Source organism: Saccoglossus kowalevskii, chromosome 19 (genome assembly GCF_978046115.1).
Source record: "Saccoglossus kowalevskii chromosome 19, keSacKowa6.1, whole genome shotgun sequence".
NCBI classification, from domain to species: domain Eukaryota; kingdom Metazoa; phylum Hemichordata; class Enteropneusta; family Harrimaniidae; genus Saccoglossus; species Saccoglossus kowalevskii.
The window spans coordinates 20,105,647-20,127,533 of NC_140659.1; the positions used below are offsets into that span (position 1 = coordinate 20,105,647).

The 21,887-nt window shown below is 37.6% G+C and overlaps 1 long non-coding RNA gene across 1 annotated transcript; it reads left to right on the forward strand.

The window, feature by feature from the left end:
• The first annotated feature begins 10,464 nt into the window (after positions 1 to 10,464).
• Positions 10,465 to 21,884, forward strand: LOC144343503 (uncharacterized). Its single transcript, XR_014927468.1, has 2 exons — positions 10,465 to 10,553; positions 21,606 to 21,884. It is a non-coding gene; the product is annotated as an uncharacterized LOC144343503 (long non-coding RNA).
• The last annotated feature ends 3 nt before the right edge of the window (positions 21,885 to 21,887 follow it).

Here is a 21,887-nt window from a genome sequence, read left to right on the forward strand (position 1 = left end):
CTGTGCCTAAAATATATATAAAAGAATGGGTGAAACATCGTAAAAAAAGTTAAAGCGTGCGAGTCGGCCATAGCGTGGCGTTGTTTACAAACAAGTGTCTACCCATGGACCTTTGCGTTTTTAGCGTGCGTCGTAGCGTCGCTTGGGACTCAACTCTCGCGCGTTTGCAGGTGACGACCCCGCCGCTTTAACAAAAGTGGGTACTCCAGCATGTACAAGATGTAAATAATACGTCCTCTGGTCAAATAATCTACAATAAACCGGGTATCATTCGCCAAGTTTTACTGTGGCCATAAGTTTGGTCACTACATTTAGACAAAGGCATTTGCACCGCATTTGATGTTGCTGATCTGTGTTTTGATGTCAATACAAATAGCAGTTTTTAAGAAATTTGCGATATTCTAACGACGAACGAAATCACAATCAAATATAGTTATTTGGAACACATTGCATCAAGTTGAATCCATCATTTTGACGTCACAGGAACCTTTCATCGTTGGAGGGCGCAACTTATGCGAATGGTGTATTAAAAGCAGTTTTAGCGAGCTAATGTGAATTGACTATTGATCCGAAGCTTGAGTATTCAGTGCACGTCGGCCATTGACCCGAAAAATGGCAGGTGAACCATGGTGGAAAATAGAAATGTTTTTACCTTCACATGGTTAAATCGAATTTACATCTGTCGGATCCACGTATGTGTACCGAATAACGTCGTTGACTGTTGTTCATCAAAAAGGTCATAAGTAACAACCTTTTGAGATAATATTGTTTTTTTAATAAATCTTAAGAGTCCTGAGCCGGGTATTTCAATGTGTGTGTACATGTACAACCGAGCCACACCGATCTGTGTTTGTTCATGATAGATTTAACACATGAATATACATGGGGGGTAACGTTTTAGGATGTACGTGCCCATGTTAATATTACCTATACGGGCGTCCCTTTTATAGAATTGAGATTGGGGAACTAATGAACTTTTGAACCATGGTATTGATATTTGTGGAGAGACATCGTTATTTTAATTAGTATACTTTGAACTGTTCACCCAACCGCTGCCGATTAAATGTCTGTGTTGCTGGTACCGTCCCGTTTTAGAAATGATTATATTTATAGTACCCTTTGGTGTGACTTTTTTTTTTAATTCCAGCTTTTATAATATTAGGAAACAGTACCATATTTTATTTTATTTTAGCTGGAATTATTTTTTGCTGAAAAGTTTTGTATGGAATTTATTTTTCACTGATTTCTGACATGTTGAATGTAAAATATAAGAACAAGGGTATATTCGCTGGATTTTATTTTCACTGAATTATTCCTTCGGCGAAAATTAATTCCAAGCGAAAATAAAGTATTTTGCAGTATTAATTTGTGTTATTTAATTGAAGAATCAGGAATAGAACACTAAGCCGCCGAAACATTAGTGCCCGGCAGACTATCAGGTTGTCCCAGGTTGCTGATTGTCATGGTGATGTATCGGATTGCACTACGCACGTGGTATAACAGCCAAGTGCAAGACATTGGAAGTAACTCCACCAAGAGCATGCCAAAATGGGTTTGAAATCATCTTTACGATCTTGGATGATTTCGCGAATATGTTGATCCAGTCTTTGTGGAAACACACCAACACAGTTTTCGGATAAAGAACAATGCGGTAGTGAGCGTTGTGCGTTTTCGATACGTCCTGAAATAAATCGATTCAAGTTGGAACCACAGACAAAACGACCATGTGGAGTGTGTCGGAGATGGGTGAATGTAATAAGGGGTCGTTTTAAATCATGAGGTGGATAGAAAATGTGTGTAAAAAAAATTCAATCCAAACAGGAAAATGTTTGAACATTCAAGAAAAATAAAAATGTACGGACAAGATACTTCAAAAAATAAAATTGTACTGATCGCACTCTTCCACCCCAAGACTTCAAATGTCCGGCCCCTAATTAACCCTATCTTCCCGACACGGAATACTTCCCGCGATAACAGTGAAAATTGCCTCCTCGGGGTCGGATGTATTGGTGTTTTGTCATAAATGGCGGGTACTATTCCATGAATGAGTCCAATTGAATATGAACATTAAATTCCTAACAAAGCATGTTATTTGGCAAATTAACTTTAAACACAAAAGTAAACTTTTTTCATTTTTTGGTCTAAAATGTGCAAAAATTACCTGTAGTAAGTAAGAAATTATGTCCATTTGGCCCAAAATAAGATTAAAACATTGTAGAAATGTACATTCTAATATGCAAAATGATGCAACACAATTTTGGCGGGAAAAACTGTGGCATTTAAAATGTTTTATATAGAGTAATTAGACGACATCCACGTTAAACGTTTACGAAATATTTATTATATAAATTTTATATAATTTGTGTCAATTTGGTATCCTAGTCTGGTGCCCTGCCCTGTTAATTTCTTAACCACCCTCGGCGTTGAAATTGAGACAGGAGACGAGACTACTTGGTAATTATGCGTACACTCCGGCATACAAAGAGAAACAAGGATAAAACTATATTTAGGGATTGACCACTAGAAAGCAACGGGTAGGGATGATGGATGTTGAAGAATAAAATCTGCACAGATAAAACATTTATAAAAAAAAAGTTCTGCAGGGAAAATTACAGAAATGTTCACAGTAGTTCTGAACCCCTCCCTCAGAGTTTTTGAATTGCTGGAAACGTTCTCACAAACGACCGATCACACTCTCCCACGTTGCGATATTAACATCAAGGGTGTGTATTAACACGCACTCTACCAGGGAACTCGAATCGCATTTTGTTCACAAAAACAAAATACAAACCCACGAAAAAAACAGATAAAATATATGATATGTTTCTCCAATTTCTACAAATGTTGGCCTTTGTTCTTAATGGGTTTCTTTTTGCCCTCTTTAGAACTTCCGGGATGGTAAGATTGTACATAATTTTTGCCTCTGATGATGCTGCTCCAAATTGTATATGTGCCGATTTTCTTTAAATCTATCACGCCCAGAGTTGTTAATAGTCAGTTCCGTATTTGGCAGAGGGAAGTACCATTTATGGAATTATGGTGGAAAAACACATGTTTTTCGTATGTTTTTTTATCTGGGTAATGACACCATAACGTTGACCAAGCAGCGTCTTGGTGATGACACTTGACCCGTCAAGTCAGGCGTCGTGTTGTTCATTGTCAAACGAAGCAGAACGTGAGTTATATCTCGTATTTTCACAGCTGTGTCGCACCGGCAGCTGTTAATATACTTCATAGTTAATACAAATAATTATTTATACATTTTTTCTCAAATCAGTTGAAAATAGTGACACCGTCGAAGGTGATTGGTACACAGACCACTAATTTAGTCTGAAATCGGTACGATCACTTTGCAGCGCAATTGTTGCCTGTACGCTCTATGGGAGGGGGCAAAATCATAGTCTGGTTGCGTAGAACTCATTCGCCGAGCATACATTGCAGTTGTACGGGGGATGTTATTTTTAAATATTCAAGCCCCACAAACTTGGTATGTTTTACCATTTATTATTCCCAGACATACACAGACGTTGTGGACAACTCCCACATTATGTTCAAGTTCCTTTTATAATAATACGCTCTTGTAAAAGACCAGCGGGGCGTGTATTATAGGCAGGACTGTTTATTGTTGAGTTGGGTGCAGTCAATAGCGTTGGGAATTACCACTCACTTAAGGGTACTCTAAAACTAATTTCAATTCACGGCGCATCCACAGTGACGATGTGACCCGTGGTGACCTTTCATATAGACAGGCAAAGTACGAGGTATAAATGCCGTGTCTCGTTTGGGCGCGACAGCGGAGGTCATAGAAGGGTCGCTGAAAGTAGGGCAATTATTTCAAGCATGCTATCACGGATAACAGATCGATGCTGAGTGAGTGAGATAAAATTACTCCACTCGAACGTTTTTCTCCTCTTAAATATCCTGCCTGCGTTGCACAAATGATGACGTAATATAGCTCACTGCAATGTCACTATGTATTGTATCTGATTAAATACTCCAATACTCCGTGCTTCGTCAACACCAGGACAGAAGTGTTTTAGGGGCAGCCCCATTTTCTCCCGGTATTGCCTGAGCGTCGTGAGCCGACCGGTTTGTGTGGGTTAGGGGTAAACCATTTTAATTACTATTGGGGGTGACTGGAAGAACGAGAACAGTGCAATGTCTTGACTGTAGGTATTTTTTTCTTCAAGGTGCCACAATGTTGCACAACTGCAACAACTTTCATGCAACTTATTTCTCTCTGTGCTTGGCTTGAATTTGTTTTTAAAACAAATCTTCCAGCCACCTCCATGATTTCATGAGGTCGCTCCCTTAGCTCCGACAGTGAAAAAAAAACGAACTACAACGAAACTAAACGCTACTGACTTAGGCCACATAACTGCAGTTATATATGTGACAGGCAGGTTAGATTTTAGAACCCAGGGCTGCGTATGTGGCACACGGTGATTGATGATTCAGATCTATTTGTGGACTACAATGGAACTGGCTTCACAGTTTGGTTTAATTTCCGAGTGAATGATCAATTTGTCAGAGAAAATAGGTCGAGACCTGACGCAATTGAACTCACGCGTCTATAAACCACATTGTGGTAGGACTAATTAGGCGTTGGTCTCCCCATGATGGATTAATCCCTTGAACAACATCACCCCCCTCCTCCCGCCAAAACATTCTGGCAGAGCAATTGACACATTTTTATATAATTATTTTGTTATTTATTTGCACCAAATGCCACAATTGCGAGATCTTACTTAAAAAATAGAAATGGCGTAACTACAAATCAGTGTATAGCGCACGGGAGAGATCAGATGAGGTCCACGTGTTCAGACAATACATTTCAGCCCCAACTTCGTACTTTGTCTTGATTCTCGGTGATTTGTTGTGAATTCCAAGGAAGTTTATTGTCCAAACAAAGCCCTTGAGGAATTAGTTTAACGCCATAACAGTTATGCATAAATATGCATGTCTCTGTTTTTGTTTACTCCTGTGTTCGAATCGAAGTCATCGTAAATAATTAATTAACTGACGTATTGCTAAGTGTCGCCATTTGAAACAAACGCTATTGATAAAAATGTGGGTTTTATTTATCAATTTTAATGCAAATTGGTTTCAGAGGAAATTCATCGCGCACAAAACTAAACAAATTATTCTTAGTGTTACATATTACCGGTTTGTGTCAAACGCCCACTATCACTTAATGGCGGAAAATTGAAACACTACCATTTAATAGAATTTAATAACGTTTATCATGGTCCCGTTTTCCGACTTTTCACACCACTACACTGCTAAAAGTGAAATCGATGAATGGTCGATTTCAACGTGACGACCCCTTGCTTACCTATGGTAGAATAAATATAACTTCCAATGGCGCCGGGATACATTATATTAGTAACCATTCTTACCAATTTTATTCAAAACGAAACGATAACATTCACGAGTTTTCTACCGAAAGAGTGGAAAGCAACAATTCTGGGCATTTAGACGTGTTTACTGCTGCATAGGCAATCGCCTGAAATAAATGACATAAATACCAGCCGCATTTCGATCACAAGACCGTGTTTCGGGCGTGACGTATACTCCCCGTGCTTTTTCGCCATGGGAAAGTGTTGAAATGTGAAGTTTCTCGAAAACCTTTGACTTTTATTCAGAAATAAATAAATAAAATAATCAAATATCAATGAAACCTCTAATAATTCATTATGTCATTCCTGTTATGCGTATTTCCGACTTAAAACGCGGTGGTCGTCGCGCAGCGCGTGTTCGAATTTCATGTAAATAAACAAGGTATTTTACACGCGTTGTATACGTCGCTATGAGTCCCATGTCGAACAGGACGCGGCACGACTGCCGCCCTTTAAAGTAGATGTCTGCTACTTAAAGTAAAGTATATCTCAAATTTGTCTAACTGCCGTAAACAAATTGAGGGTCATTTCGAGAAAATGTTGGTTATTTATACAGACGTCGACATGGGCGGCGATTTTATAGTTGTACAACATTTTGGTCATTGGTTACTATGGTGATGATATGTCACATTTCAATGTTTTGCGTGGTGGCTTAAGATGGAATTCTGATTCATTAGAAACCAGTTCAACTAGACCGTTAGGTGGTTGAGGTCAGTGGAAGGTCATCTAGTAGTAATTAAATAATTGTTAGACAGATGTTACCTTTTGAGCCATATGTCAACGCTTGTATGCGTATGGAACATATTTATTTTAGTGAACTAACTAGTAGCTTTAGCGGTGAGTAGCTTTCGAAGTGAATAGCTCTGTCGCTGTAACTGGTCCCGTGTTGAGAATTAAAGGGCGTTAGTCGTCGCGTCCTGTTCGATATGGGACTCATAGCGACGTATACAACGCGTGTAAAATACATTGTTGGTTTACATGAAATTCGAACACGCGCTGCGCGGCGACTATCGCGCTTTAATGTTTTTTGTGTCATTATGTGCAGTTGCTCTGGCAAATTATATCTCAAAAGTCAATATTCGTGGTATTTTTTTTTACCTGAAGTGAAAATTTATTACTTCTTTAAATATCAAAACATATTTTAATATAAGGGTAGTAAATACTGTTTTTGTTTCATGACATTTTGTGACTATGAATATGATTGAATACATGTGTTGAACTTGTCAAATGTATTTATATCAACACTGTCAAATATGAATCCACTAAATCATTTTCTGATTGCTCAATTTGAGTGAGATTATATAAATAACAATTGTCATATATTCATGCGACGAGGCTGTATGCTGCACGTCATATTGATTTTGTCGAAAATGGTGCTGAGCTTTATTGGGTTGGTATATAAGAATGATGGCGCAGGTGAATTATTTGGAATGATTCGTATGCTTCTAGTTATTTTATATCTTGTAGAACAAACGAAATTGATCTCATTCGGTGTAGTGCATTTGAATTCCTGGTGATTAAAGGATTAGTTAAAAATCAAAATCTTAGTGACTAAATTAACGGATCATCGATATTAATTAATTAATTGTTTGTTTGAAACAAGTTTTAATTGAAACATTTTGAACCGAATTCAAATTTTCCACCAATGAGCAAGTTACTGCATATTTATAATGCATTATGGGAATAAACTTTACATTGTTTATAATAAAAACTAATACCATACCAGAACAATTAACTGATTTTACATATTAGGTTTCAAATCGATAATAAAATATGGCATCGCTACTGAGCACAATTTTTAGTTATGAACAAATAATTTTACCAAAAATCAACACAATAATGCAAATTTTCTCAGCGTTTCAATGGAATTGAGTTTATGGTGACTGCTAGAGATTGCTGAAGATATGTGAGGTGGTTCTTGGTGATTGGTGAAAAGGCACAATACATTCCTGGTGATTGGAGATAAATAACTTTAAATTATTGGTGAATAGTTGAGGTTATTGAACTGAAACCTCACAAGGTCTACCCTCACTTGATCTTGAAAACTGGGACTAGGTTTCAAGCTGGATTTCCAGACAACTTCTCCAACGAGGTATTCACGCCATATCTGTGCTGTAATGAGGCACATGGAACTGAACCCAAAACATAGATGAATATGCCCACCTATGGTTGGCTTCTGTATTTGAATACTTGTATTAGCACTTCCTTGCCGAATAAAGAAGCGACTGAGCGCGTTGATCTCCATCGACATCTTGCATAAAGATAAGATGCAATTCCCCCTACGTTGTCCAAGAAGCCCAGTGATTGAAGGAATGTTAGTGATTGATGCAACCTTTGGCCCAGCAGTATGTTGAAAATCACTTTGGGTTCTAAGTGAATTGTATTATATTCCTGGTGATGGGTGAACAAACATATACAAATAAATATGTAAATATTTACACTGGATTCCCGGTGATGTCCATGGTCATTGAAGAAACAAATACATCAGCGTCCTGGTGGCCGAAGAGTGATTGGCGAAAACCAACATTACAAATATATTGGACTCCTGCTCTGATGTGAATAACCAAACTGAATTCACGATAATTGGTCGGAGAGTGATTGAATTCCTGTATAAATGTATGTTGACTGATTACTAAAGGACTACATTGAATTAGCGTTGAGTGTTGAAGGAATTCCGGTTATATGTGTAAATAGAATTACAGAGGTGGTTATTGGTCTAGAATGTCAGAAGAGACTACTTATTGACCGACCATTGAATGTTGGAAAGACTATATTCAGTGATTTAAAATCAGATAATCGTGGTAATTAAAATAGAAAGATATTGAATGATTTAAAATGGGTATGCAAAAAAATGTACCCCTCGTTAATATAAGAACAATGATTTTATATAAGTTTGGAATCACCAGCCTATTTATTTTCCTAGAAACGATACTTTAAGAAACGGAAGCCATTTTGTCAGCGTTGGGATGTGTTTTACAAGTATAGAGGAGATATTATGCCATATCCCAAATTGTAGACTGGTGACACGAGGTGAACAATTTATATATTGTAGGGGAGTAATTTTGTTATAATAAATTATTTGGTTTTCACAACAATCTGGGTTTTACAAATTTACAAAACCGTTTTTTATCGTTGGCTAATAAAAAAAACGGTACCGTTAGTCAACAGTGCCGCTTCAAGTTATCATTGAGCTTCACAATTATACATAATATACCGATGAATGTTATCATGTGTTTTATGGGCTATGTTCTCAAAGAATTATAAAAAGATTTCTATCTTAAAGGACGGTAGTCGTCGTGCCACGCATGCGTGAGATATATGGGTCTCATACAAACAAAGATGGCGACTTTGACTGTTGCGCAGATCAACGAGTACTATCTGAGACGTTACCAAGCTTTAATTAAGTAATTTTAAGGTGATTGGAAGGTATCGAAAGAGTCAGAGACAGTAATTAGTGCATGTCGCGCCCAGGTCAAACCTCATACTTGTGATTTCCATGAGAAGAGCACATTGGATTGTGGGAAAATCAATGTTTATCAACACAAATGTCGCACATGCGCAGCGCGAAGACTGCCACCCTTCAACCCAAATTACTTCCTGTACTGTTTTGATTTGGAAGCAATGGTTGTATTCTGACCAGGAGATTCGCCTAAGAACTACATATACTCTCGGCACAACAAAGGAATTCTTCATTCATCATTATAATATTTTTTAGATTTCACAATTCAAATTGAAACGAGAGGTTTCTATTGGTTGATCGAATAACATTTAAAATCTTGCTCTTTGATTGGCTGATTTGATTCAACTTCCATTGGATGTTATATATATTTATAAAGATAAATGTATGCATTTATTGCGTCAAGAGAATATTTATAACTCATTGTTGAATGATTGCATCGAAAGGATGCCGTAATTGTTAAAGAAATAAATTCAAATCTGGTGCTTGGCTACTAGTAGAAGAGTTAGATTTAAACCCTGGCCATTGATGCGTACACGAAATCTGTTACCTGTGACTTTCGAACTCAGTAGAGAAATTGGCAAAATGCCAGCACAAGTGTTGCAGATACGCTTGAAATACAATATCAACAGTTGCCGGTGGAAACAAAATTGAGTGAAAATACAATGTAGTTGTATTGCTGACGTTTGAGATCACCATCTTCTAAAAATAAAAATAAACCACTGCTTCCATTCTGGTAATCAAATCTTGTCTAGATATTCGCTCAATATTTCGTTCTAGTCAGTACGTCGACGTTGCCTGGGTAACTGATATTAATATCACGCTGTGTATACAACTTGATCAGTGAAATGCAACCTACAATGATTAAAATAAAATAATTCTGTTAATGAATGTAACAAAAGTTAGAACTATAATTCATTCATCCGTTGACACCCTGTTGAATATGTGGATCAGATTTACCAGCCCAACAAATGGCCTACGTAAGTACACGATGAAAACCGATTGCTGTATAGGTCAGAACTCGGTCATAGCAATGACATAGTAACTAGGCCAGGTCATGCTTCATTTGCATTTTATTGGTTAGCATATGTTCTTAATGCCGATGTATAAGTATAATTATTCGAGTTAAATGTTGTCTGGGTACTGCCGAGGATCTTAGAAAAAAACACGCTAGTTTTGAATTGGTCGTAATTTTTTACTGGTCTGTTTAATGACGTCTGTCGGTTTATTACTCAAACACTAAGCCACGCTTGGTCAAGTCGCACAAGAGCCTTTATCTTCACCGTTCAATGCTTATTTTATGTTTCACCCGTCCTGTGTGCCGGGTGGTATTTGCGCAATCGTAGCATTATTTATAGTCAAGGACCATTAACTGGCGTGAAAATAGTTTGGCATGTTGTTTCACTTTTCGAAAGCTGTGAAGAACAGTTCTTTATTAATAATTTAAAAAGAGTTGCGTTGTTACGCTAAATTATCTCAGCTTACAAGCAGACGTGGACACCGGCTACTCAGTTTCAATTGTTCTCCAGTTGGCGCATTGCCGCACAACAGTTGGTTGTTGTAACGAAAAGATAGGTAGCCATAGCGATATATATATACGGAGTTAGGTGGCCCGCGTGCAACTTCAAAGCCATTATTTCATCATGGCGGTGCTGTCGTCGTACGCAGTCACATGATACCGAGTCTACCTTTAACGTGTAGGTAAATCGTTTAACTACTCTGTTTTATTTATAATTAATTTCGGGAACATGTGTACGTTCATTAACTTTCGTTCGTGAATCTTGGTGATGCTCCAGGTTTAAACGCCGCAGTGTTATGGGCATATCAACTAGCCCCGACCTTAACCCCGGGTTGGCTACGTACTGCATATATGACCTTATGCGACCTTTAGTCTAGACAAACGTGCCGCGGTTTTGTTTTTTTATTTTGTAATGTAAGTTAGCGCACTATGCTCCAGTGAATCAGAGCATCCTTCAAGTGCGTATGGTTGGGGACGTAGTTGGCAGCTGTCAACCAAATATGGTGTTATGATTTCTATACCCGCGTCAAATGAACTGGATCAATTAGAAGTTTAAAGTGGCAAAGGTGAGTCAGATTGCACATAGGTGAAATCGACTCTCATTGCGTATTTTGTAATGGGAGCTTGTTTCTCTACGCTCAAGCAAGGAACCTCACCTAGGTATGTGTTCTTGACCTTCTCCCCGATTTTTGTTCGAATTTCAGTATTGCACATGTTCGTTTTGTGTTACTGATCGGTTGTTAAAAGTAGCAGCAAGTCACCCGGGCTACAAGTTTGTTATCGTTATTTTATATGACATTGAAATATCATTAGGACTACTATGTTGGCAAATTTGCGCTTTAACGGCTTTGCTCCGTTCTTGTAAGTCCAGTATAATCCGTAACAAATATTGGTTTCAAAATAAGGAATTTTGTGCCAAGGTATTACGCGAATCACGATATATTAGAAGATGGCCGCACACCTTCACATTGGGCAGTATAAGGAATTTTCTAATCAAAATGAACGCTTGAATACCCTACGTTTCGTATGAAAATTGACAAAATAGATAATTACGCATCAAAGAAATGGTTACAATGTGATCTTCTGATTTCGCTCATTAAATGTTTTTACTTTGAATACTCGGGGGGGGGGGGAAACATTCACATGATTGCAGGTGCTTAAACTTTTTTTACATATTTGTTGACTGATATATCGCTTTCAATGGCATGGTTTTGTCGCATAATGTCACTCACTGCTAATATACACGTGGTATATTCATTTGAGCGTCTTTCAACTGTTGCGAAGTCCACACAACATTTTCAAATCCCGTTATTCCAAACATCGAGTCGGTAATAAAATGACTTCATAATCGATAAATTGAGGCGGCATATTTAATAGTGTGATATACTAGTAATTACAACGTGCATGTAGGTTATCATTGTCCAAAGGTGTTAGAGAGGATTGTAAACAGTTTGCCGCCATTAATCAGTGTCACTCTGATTGTTACGTACATTGACGTAATACAACTGTTTTTGTGTATTATTTTTCAAATTCGTTTTGGTATAAAGCGATCCGTAATTCTGCACGACGAAATATGTAAAGTTAAATTCATAATTTGAACGTGTAATGTTATGAAAATAAAGGAACTATTTGAAAAAAAAAATGCGAAAATATGTTTTTCTTTAACAGTCCATTTATTTGTAATTAGAGTTTGCTTAGATAACGACCATAACGAATAAATGCCAATTCGTACCCGCGACCCAGACAGATCATGCCCTTCCAGTAATTTTACAGACACCCAGACAGATACTTAGTAAAACACGGTTCCAGAGTCCGCGATAGCAACACTTGGCACCGAAGATTCTTTTAAATAAATAAAGTTGATCATATTTACTGGAATCAACATTGCGTAGATGATGGTGATGCATATATCGATGCGTGAATGCCTGTAATATTGTTTTTATGTTGTTATCACAAGGGGGTGAGTATGCTGGTTGGCAAAGCAGATCCGTCAACAAGTTGAATGTTTATTCTCTGGACTTGAACTGTGTCCTAGCTTTGCAAAGAATGCCGTGGTATATTTCATTATCTTTATGTTCCTTGCATAGCAACTCGCGTTAACTTGTGTCCATGTCGTTAAATTGTTGGTTGTTTTATTGTTCGGCGCGGGCGCGGGTAACTGTTCTGATTAAGTGTGTTGCGAGGCAAGGGTTGATTTTACCCGTCAGGAGCGGCGGTCGGAAGCTGGGGGGTAACTGTGCAAGCTGCGTGTTACTCTGTGATATGGCAGCGAAAAATCAGTTTCTAGGCAAAGGAGGCATGTTTGTATTGATCTGTTCTCTCCCTATTTCTCCCAAAATGGCATCTTGCCACCCGTTATGCTTTATAAAGGGTTTTAGCAGGAACTTCTCTCACCGTGATCGATTTACAAATTGTTTTCACCCCCAGCATATTGAATTCCATTCGATTGGTGAAAACATATGTTTGCTGTTCTTTCTTGTTTTGTATGATTATGCATATGTATGTAGCATGGGCGGTTCCCTATCCGTGTTATCGGCATTTTTATAGATTGCGTTTTTTTGTTCGTTCGTTGTCTTCAAATCGCTGCCATTCGTGCGACCATGCCGCCTGGATGACTCCGATGTTGTCATGCCCCAACTATGACCTCTTGTAAAGGCGTGGTTCATAATTGACGTAATATATTAGAACAAGGGGGCGTTGTTGTTTTTCTGAGAAAACACCTGGTTATGATTACCTGATTATCAAATACAGGGACGCCATTTTGAAAATACTGCCCGATTTGTCGGTAATTGTGAAAAGGCGGTTCCAGTGCAATTAAGAGCGAGCATTCATATTAAAGAACAGTGTACTTTCTTCCTTATCTCCCGCCGTGAATTGATCTACTTTCCTTTGTTAGCTACTAAATGCAGTCATGGAATTTAGTTGGTCTTGGACCTGTGAATTGTAGTAGATCGTCTTCTAACACAATTACTGTATTATGAGCTTTGAATGCAGTGAGTTTATGATGGTTTCTCCCTCGCCCGGATCAACGATGATTGCCAGCTCTTGTAGATTATTCATTGTAAGAAAATGGAAGGCCGTACCAGCGCCGTAAACCGTAACCTCTTTACGACACCTAGTCGCTTAATGTATTGGAATAATAATGGGTTTCACGTTTGAAACTGGGGGCTGGGGAAAATTGGTTTGTGGCAAATATTCTGTTTTTTTTCCAAATTATTTAACATTATGTTTTAGTTTTGTTGTTCTCTCCAGCACCACCCATACAACCAACGGTTTTCAAACGGGGATCCGTGAATCTTGTGGCGTGACAATTAATGCTATCCAGAAATCAGGATTGCCCGTGGCTGCAAATAATTCAACAAAAAACGCGGCGTGGTCCTGAATTTCCCCGTCCCTGGGATTTTGCAGATTTGTGTTAAACTTCACAACGTGTATTATATTACTTGAATAAAATGACCCGCTAATTTATGAAACGTAGAAAATTCACCGTAACCTTAGTTATACATGTCCCGGGGCCTCGACTCTTTGCTTTGTTGATCATGTTGCTGCATTCATAATTTCCCAGTCAACATTTTCGGCAAATGTCGGTTATTTTCGTCATGTCTTACTGATTTTAACATTGCCTAGATTTGATGAACTGGAAACTGTCAAATACTGTCAAGCATTTGAGTATTCTGGGATGTAATTCCAAACTCGCGCGATGCCGATGATGTACAAGAGGTGACGTCGTTATTAATTGGAGGGATTATACTACCTACTATTGCACCGGAAATAAATAGATTAATGTTTGCACGTTGTGACCCACAGACGTACATGTCACGAACTAAAATCATGTTGTCAGAAATTGATACCATATATTTCGATATCAAAATAATATGTTTCTCGTCTGTTTTGATTCAATAAAGTATCGCCATCACTTTTTCATTATGACGTTCTGGTTGTTGTTGTTGTTGTTGTTGTTGTTGTTGTTGTTGTTGTTGTTGTTGTTGTTACAAAATTCCACTCCGTAGGGTCGGACGTTCTTAATGTTTAAAATTAGGTAAACTCGTTCAGTGAAAAGTTTTCTATAATTTCCCTAAATGTTTTTTTTTTCTCGATATCGATAACTGGTGTTGACGTTTATTAATTGATTAGATCACTATGACTGATATAAACTATGTGAACATGTAATCAGTTGTTCTAATCTTATAACATTCAGAGTAATCTCAATGACAAAATCTTGGTGGTTTTCGCTGTGAAATACGAACCGAGGAAACAAGAGACCCGGATGCACTGTACTGCGCATGACACATCCGCGTCATTCAGATCAAACAGGTTTCATGCTTATATAAATAAGTCAAGAATATTCTTGTATCGCTTAACAAATATTGTAATACGTTAGGGATACCATGCTGAGCGAAAGTCTCAATTTTTAGAAGCATTTTTGTCTGTGTCACGTATCCCCGTAGTTACATTCCAGTCTGTGTTCAAGGCAGAATTTTGCATTACTTAGTTTTGTTACCCGATGCTGACCTTGCCGCCATGCCGAACAGATTTTTTAAAATAGTTGTATGCCGAGCATCCAACAGTATATACACACATTGAAGATACTTGAGAGTCGGAGTAGGAAGACGCGCAATTGCAAATCTCGAGAATTCCCGCGAGATCTACTGTGGTTAGTGTTGTTTTCATAAACAGTTTAATTATCGCTGTCATTTTGACCACATATACCACCTGGGCAAATGATATGGTATATATTTATTGTTGAAATTAAAAAATGTTAATAAAATGGCCAGACATCTGAACTAACGTCATTTTTCACTGAAGTGTAAGTAAATCGGTTCGTAAAGAAGGTGTTGTTAATATGCGTGAATAAAGTCACGTGACTAATAACATTGTATGTGACCTATGATGTATGAATGCACTCCTACTAAGTTGTTCAGTAGACAACTTTGAGGTTTCAATATCACGTGGCATTGCTGTCGCGTTCGTAGCTATTCGTGTAATAATGACTAAAAAAGTCTTGAGTTGCTTTAAATCCCACAATCCAATGCGCTCTTCTAATGAAATCACGATTACGAGTTTTGACTTGGACGCGACATGCACTAATTACCGTCGATGACTCCTTCGATACCTTCCAGTCACCAAAGAAATCACCTAATCACACTTTGTAACATCTCAGTTTGTACTCGTTGTTCTGCGTAACAGTCTAAGTCGCCATCCATATCTCGCGCATGCGTTGCGCGACGATCACTTTGTTCTCTTTTGTTTACTGATCTGCTCGAGACGATGATCATTCGCGTTATGAACCAACAACGAACGTGCCTACAATTAGGTGACGCAATCGGACGGCGTATCGGGCATAAGGGAAACTCGCTGAATCGTGCACCGGCCAGGATCCTAGGAATCCCAGGAATCCTTTGTCACAAATTGCAGTGTTAAATTGCTGAATATTAACTTCACATTTACAACACCAGTTCCAACTTTTCATCACAAATTCACAAAATATTCCACAAAATAGTCTGCACTTTTCTTCGGAAATTTGGGACAAAAATGGCCAACGATTTTTGAGTAAAAACTGAAAACTTACTGTTGGCTCCAAAATTAGGGTCTATATCCAGAAATACTGAAAATAAGTGCAGACAAAAATCTTAATTTTCATCTATATATGTGTGAAATGAAATGATTTTAATATTAATTGACAATACTATAAACACCATGTTATTTCCCTAATGTTTGTAGATTTTCTGTTTTATGTTATAATTAAGAAAAATTGAATAACATTATTGGATCGATGTCGCCGTTCTGTGTTGTGGAGAAATTGACGTATAATACACTGTGAAAGCGCCAGTTGTTTTGTTAATCATTTGTTTTGAAGAAAAAAAACACATATTAGCGAAATTGTCTGTCAGTTAACATCAAACATTATTACGAATATCTAAGTTTCAAGATGGTGTTTTGGTTGTTAAAGTAGTATGCTTAGTAACATTTAGAGAATGCCTGAATCGCATCAATTTTTACCACGTCCTACCCTGTTATTTTGACATATACATGAACAAATGTCTCAAAGATTACTTGTATATGCGTTAAAATATGTGCGCATGTCGGAAACGCATGAGCAGCGTTCTATTTATAACCACCAAGTTCTTTCTAATTTAATTTGTTTTGACTGTAACAGAAAATGAACTTCCAGACTGTATACCATTCACATTGTTTACGGATGGCACCCGCTACGTCGTTTGCAGCCCAAGATCGTATGTTACTTCTTTGTTGTTTTGACAAACAAATTGACAATTTAAGATCTACTGCGATAAAAGATCCAGACGACAACAGACGTGAACCACGAGCTTGTCTGAAGAAATCTTGATAACCCCTGTCATGACATAACCTCTGACTCTTGGCACATTGCCAAATATGTTGATGTTATCGTATTTTGTGTTTGAACTGTTGTAGTTACTGTACTGTTATCGCTGCGACGCGAATAACAAGTCAATTTATGTCCCAATTAGTGTAGTGCGTTCATTGACAAAACAATATTAAATTCATAATCAAAATTATTCACAGAAAATTTGAAACTAAATTGAAGGATATATTCTAGTATTGTTTTCTAAAGAAATAATCAAGTTGTTGAATCATTAACTGGGCCGACAACTATTCTTATATTCGTTGTTTGTCCGGGGTGGTAGGGGTGTGTGTTGACGTACATATGGTCATTTATCTAAAACGCATATACATAATTTAGATCAAACAGAGAATCCTTGTCGGCAGACTTAAAGGGCGGCAGTCGTCGTGCCGCGTCCTGTTCGATATGGGACTCATAGCGACGTATACAACGCGTGAAAAATACATTGTTTATTTCCATGAATTTCGAACAAGCGCTGCGCGACGACCACGCTTTAACTCAATTCGAGGTTGTTTTATTTTTTTTAACATTTTCTGTAATTTTGTGGATGGTGTTTGAAGTCGACTTTTGCGCTCAAAGGGTCAATGCATTATTACCATTGACCATCAAGTTTTATTCAGTATTTTTCTCGTTAGGGGCCGAGAATAGACACCCATGCCAGGTCCCATAATGTGGCAGTGACCCCGGATGACCCCGATTTAATACATTCATCGACAGTATTTAGATTAGTCATGCCGCGGGCGCTGTAGACAAACAATCGACTGTCGTCGATGTATTGTGTTGTGAGGTAGGGCGACAAGTACACTAGGGGTTACCATTTGTGTTTGATTGTACATTCTGTTCCCAGTCTCTGATATTTAAATTCCCCGATCAGCGAGAAATGAATGACCTGACGTTTCAGTTGGACCTTCATGTATATGTACGCATTATTCTAGTATTTTCCCTACGACCTCTCTATGTCAGAAATAATGGTTTGTCCTAAGTTTATTGAACGCGCTAAAATGAACTGGTTTGCGTGTGTAAGTTCATGCCTGTTTTCACCGAGTGCATTCAACGGCCAAGGTTTGACCTTTGACATATATAGCATAGTAACCGCATTACGTGTTGTCACGTTCTCAATGAGTGATCAACATAATCGAAGTATTTGTGTATTACTGGCTCTCTCTTCGCCCGGTCGTACATAAAGCCGTATGCACTCACAAAGGGTAAATATTAATAAAGTCCGCCTTTCATTAAAAATTGCTTATTACCGATAATAATAACGGTTCTGACGTAGCCAATGTTACATTTGCAACAGGATTGCGCTTTGAGGAACTGTGCCTTCGTCCAACAATTTTCAAACATCTTCGAGGTATATTTTTTTACGAAAAAAACCAAAACAGAACGATTATGCTATGTCCCAGAAAAGTTCACTCACCCGTCCGATGACTATATATTCATTCATTGGGCCGTGGGCCAATTCATAAAATTGAGTTTCGTGTACAGTAACTAGGATTTTGTTCGTGAGAAGTTGGCCCGGCGCCACAAAATTATGAAAATGAGCTATCAAGAACGATGATGTCGTCTTTGATGCTGTTCTATGGTGTCGATTTTTAATTGGGAAGCCAGGTCAAGATGATACCTGAGCCAGTTTTTAACCAATTATTGTTCATTTGTGGTAAAAACTGAACTGATATTTTGAACTCAAAACCATAATCATCATGCCTTAAATGGTTCTCAGATTTCTCTGTTTATTAAAACTGGCCTAGTTATTATTTTCAGTCAACGTTGTCCTTAAAATTGTATTTGATTATCTCTTTTTTGAGAAAAAATGTACCAGGTTGCAGTGCGCGGCTCTTCTTTTTAGTTTGCATTTGCTCACACTACATATATTTCATTTTATGATTTTTCTAATTACATCTTTGTTTACCAGAATGCTTCATATTCACCACCGTGCATGTACATTAGAATTGATGAAAATGTTCTGTTTTGGGTAAAACTGATATTTTCAACTTATACTTCAGAACCGGAAGTCGAAATGTTTTATATTTTCCAGAAAAGTAATATTTCGTTCACTTTTTCCTTATATGACGTGTCACTGATACTACTAGTACTTAAAATATTTTCCAGTGCCAATTTTCGAACATACCAATAATATAATATTCTATGCATGCAGTTGTTCCCGTTTTCGGGGAAAGTACATAAATGGTTGTCAGTTACTGTCTAAAATCTTTGTTTTTCAGCTTCATCTCAGTGACTTCATACAATTTCTAAATGTCATAGTTGAAAACTAACTTGACAATTATTGATGGGGGTCTATGTCATTTATAGTATTATTATGATATCGTTATGGAAACCGATGTCATTTAATCTCTACTTCATTTAATAAGAGATCATCACCTAAGGGTATAGCGTCATTGATATAATTCACCATTGTGTGTGTGCGGGTTAAAAGCTTAATTTTCTAATTCGTAATTCCTTGTTTCTATGAGTATAATTATATATGTATATATAGGCATATATATTGAACATTAGAATTAATCGGCTTAGAATGTCACAGTGACGGAATAGCTGCGTGGCAACACAAAATGAAGTAAATACAAATCCAAGATCTTATGCTATTTGTCTATTCGCACGTATTTAAATTTTAGTATTGTGTATGTGCGATAACGTACACGAGAATGAAACGATTTCCTTAAGCGTTGGTTGGTTGAGGCAGCTGGTATTTTAGGATTTTGTCTTGTCTCATTCTGAAACAAGTGTGGATGAATTTAGCTCGCTCGACGGTTGTTTGTTATTTTTACTTCTTAGCAGATCTTCTAGAGATTCATAATCTGCCATGGGGTTGGTTTTACTCAAATTAGCCATGTTTTCTCGCTTTTTATATACTAGTAGGTTGCATTTGATAAGAAATTGTTTTTTATTTTCTATTTCCTGTTGGTTCACAAACTGAGCAGGTTCTATCATTTATGTTATTACATTTGCCCTTTTCTCAATTTGAAGGACGTGAGCACTTAATCTGAGTTTCGTCAGTTAATTGTATTCGGATATTTGTCATATGCAAATTCTGCTTTAATTTTCAGGAACACAAATTATTTGTATGGTTTGTACTCTTATTGTCATCATGTGATACTTCTGTGTTATGCACGTGGTATTGTTTTTTTCTGTCGACCTGAAGTTTGTATTATTGTCATACATGCCTGCTGCCCTGTTGCTACTATTTTTGTCTAGATGTAGTCCTACTTGTAGGCATAGGCGCACTTGGATTAAATTCATTTATTTTCATCTATTATCTCATCCCATAACTTAAGCTTGTTGCTAGGAGATGGTATTTTCAAAATTGTAACAAGCTTCCCATATATTAATATAATATTTGTTTTGAATTTCTGAAGATATTTACAGAATGGTGTTTGAACTTTGTCTGTAAGTGTAGACAGGCTTGTCAAAGGGCGTGATTTGTTGATGTATACGCTCGCTCGACTAAATTTCAAATTCAAATTGAATGTCCTGTATATTGGATTCGTGTACTTTGAGTTCTCTAGTATTCTAACGATCAGCCTTCTCGTATGAGCGCTATCAAACAACTGGCAAAACTATGTCACAATTTCAAACAGTTTGCTTATTGTACATACAAGTGTGTAACCCAGATATGTACCTATCAATCTAGGTCGTACCAGTGACCTTGACTGGCGGACCTTTAGACTTGATCATAAATCATAGGGGAAGTTACCAAGGACAATGTCTTGCGGCCCTGATAACTAGTGTTGGCACACAACAGCTACTTAACAAGGTGTGAGAGATAATTTGCAATCCGAAAAAACAGTGCCACTGTTTATAAATAAATTTAATAGCACAATGGTAGTTTCATGTCCTGTCAGTTTACACATTATCTGTATTATATCTAATCGACTTAAACTATTGACTCCGATTCCATCCAACCTCTTATAATTAGTCATTAATTTGTTCATTTCTTTTTTTATGAGTTATATATAAATATTTTATTATGTACTAATGTAATTCCCCAATGGGGTGTGACAAACGGGTCATCTACAGGATGACTGTTTAGTTGACTTTTTCTAGTCTAACCTAAGTTTATAGATGTTATCTATGTGCGCATTAGACATACGTGATGCTATTTGTCAGCACTTGGCCGCAGCTCTGGGTCATATGTGCTTATAAGACAGGGGGTGTCATTTAGTTACTAATGGGTGAAGCATCTGTTTCCAAATCGGTGGCCAAGTGCGAGGCATCATGGTTTGAACTCTTTGATATTTGTAGGTATGTGCTTGTCACGTTTTTCATATGACAACTGTCGATATATTGACAACTAAAATATCACTGTTATCAGAATTCGTTACTTTAGTACTACTATATTGATCAAGCTGTTCATATTCCTAAAGCGGGAGGGTCGTCATCTGCGCACGCGCGGTAATTGAGTTCCAAGCGATGATAACAACACACGCTGAAAACGCAAAGGCTCGTGGGTATACGCTTGTTTGTAAACAATGACACGCTATGGCCATCTGACGCATGTACAGGCCACGAATCCCCCCCCCCCCCCGCTTTAAGTACCTGGGTTGTTTTTCGCTGCATGACATCCCATGTGTACAGCATGCTGTTGTTCGATTATTTATAGAATTGGATATGATGTACTCATTCCAAAATACCCAGAAATGCCAGTAACGAAATGTTGGACCATGAAGATTGAAGCTAAAAGTAAAAAGTTGTTGGAGATAAATGTATTATTGAGTCAGTGTATTGGGTACCAGCACTTGTCATTTAATCATTTTTTTGGAAGCAAAGTAAATACCAGGAACTTAGTCGATTATTAATAAATAATATTTGGTTTTGATGTATTATGTTTTTCAGATCGACGGGTCGCCAGTAATACAGTCGATGTAAGAATGTAGTCAAACAAATGTCACGTAGCCTGTGATGATGGAAATCAGATTAAATCAACATAGTGGTACACCTTTACTTAATGGCGACAATCAACAAAGTACAGGAAGCAACACAAGAATCGTCATCAGTGACCACTCTGATGACGCACCAAATAGCGATGTAACTGAAGCAAGGTCAGCTCGTTTCGCACGTGGTTATTCTTCTAAAGTCAATAACAAGACAAAACTGGACTTCAAAGAAAAACAATCA